Consider the following 1,816-nt stretch of genomic DNA (forward strand, 5'->3'; position numbering starts at 1 on the left):
TTTTTTGGAAGGGAACAGCAAATTATTTCAGTTCTATCTTAAAACATTAACCAAAATTTTATCATCACACAGCTAAAGAAGAAAATAATTAACAGGAACTAGATTGGTAAATTTGGTGAAGAGTATTGAAAGTTTTTCAAAACACAAGGACAAAATGCCACCATAATTGTTGTCAATTTTGTAGCTACTGTCACTGAAATTTCGAAGCAAATGGAAGACAATGGGTGGCTTATCAGGGAAAATGCCACCATATACATTGCTTGATTTGATCGGTTGTTCACAGTAGCTGCAGCCTGATAACCAGTTGTTGCAGTCTTTTATGCAGCCATGTTTCAGGTCAATGGCTCTCCCACATATAAAGCAGTTCTGTAAATTGATGTTAAAAGAGAAAATGCAATCAAGCTCTACCACCATCATTGGATGGTGGTGTGCTGTTGCAGCTGTAGGACAACAAAAGCTTTAATACTGATACCGTTGACCCCTTAGCTGATTCAGGCAAATAAAATCAGTAGATCTCCAAATCCAAGTAAGTAGCTTTTTTCATCTCTTCCAAACACATACAGTCTGATCATTCTCTGAGGAAAGAGGAAAACATTACGCGAAAAGCCAGGAAGATGACAAGAGAGCTACAAAGCAAGTAGTTACAGAAGCAGCAGCTAGCCAGCCAACCAACCACTCTTACTACTACTACTACTACTATTACTACTACTACTGTTATCGTTAGTCCTACTACCAATGTATTATGGTGGTTATTGACAAAGCAGACTACTGTAAATAAAGTAATGGTAGCTGCTGCTAAAATTTCTACTACTACTACTACTACTGCTGCTGCTGCTGCTACTCCCACTACCATAGAATAAAGATGACATTGATGACTCCAAAATCAGCAGCTGCTAAAGGAAGTGAGAAAAGGCTGAAAAAACACTGGCATTCAAAATCCATAATCATTGCAACAAGAATTGTGTTGAATTTTTCACTGAAAATCAGAAATTTATCAAATTATTCAACTGAAACATCAAAAGTAAATATCATTAATATTAAGTAGAGCAAAATAATATTACTATCATTCATGTTGATGCTGATTTCAATTGTAAGACATTTTAATAGCAATTCTTATTAATCAATGAACTGAGAAGAAAAAAACAGTCAGAAATCATTTTTTTTTTTTTTTATTATTGAAAATAGACAACAATTGAAACTAGAAAAGGATAGTTAATTAAGCTTAATATCATATTGAAAGGATAATTATCAATAACTGATGAAGAGAAAATTTAAAAAGCTGATCCCCATTTATCTGAGAAAGTGTCATTTGAAGTAAAGAGCAAGGAATAATGTCTCTTGAATATATTTTTCCTTTTTTTTTTTTTTAATTTTAACTTTTTTTTATATATATTTTTTTAGTGAATATGAAGATGCATCTTACCTGCTCCCGTATATTTAGATAGTAGCAAGCAAACTTTAGCTTGCTACTATCATCATCCAGCACAGAGAAGTAAAAACAAAATGTTTATGACTTTTTTTTTTTTCTTTAATTAAGACTCAAACCTAACAGACAAAGTCAGGTTTAAATCTTCGCATGCACCGCTTTCAATTAAATTAGGTAGATTCTCTTAGTCAGGCTAAATATATATATATGTATATATATATTATAAATGTAGCCAGCATTGTAGAATTAAGAAACCAACAGAACTTTAAATCTAATAAAATAACACTAATTATTATTGTTCATTATAAGAACTTTGCAATGGGGGTTTATATATAAAGGTTCTCAGAATACTTAGTGGGGTTGCTTACTTTATTAATTCTTACAGAATTG

At 31.9% G+C, this 1,816-nt stretch overlaps 1 protein-coding gene across 1 annotated transcript in view; it reads right to left on the reverse strand.

Moving 5' to 3' along the window:
* LOC106877139 (dual specificity protein kinase CLK2) overlaps window positions 1-1,816 on the reverse strand; it is an 84,125-nt gene that overhangs the window by 44,204 nt on the left and 38,105 nt on the right. The window lies entirely within an intron of this gene.

Source organism: Octopus bimaculoides, chromosome 4 (genome assembly GCF_001194135.2).
Source record: "Octopus bimaculoides isolate UCB-OBI-ISO-001 chromosome 4, ASM119413v2, whole genome shotgun sequence".
Taxonomy (NCBI): Eukaryota; Metazoa; Mollusca; class Cephalopoda; order Octopoda; family Octopodidae; genus Octopus; species Octopus bimaculoides.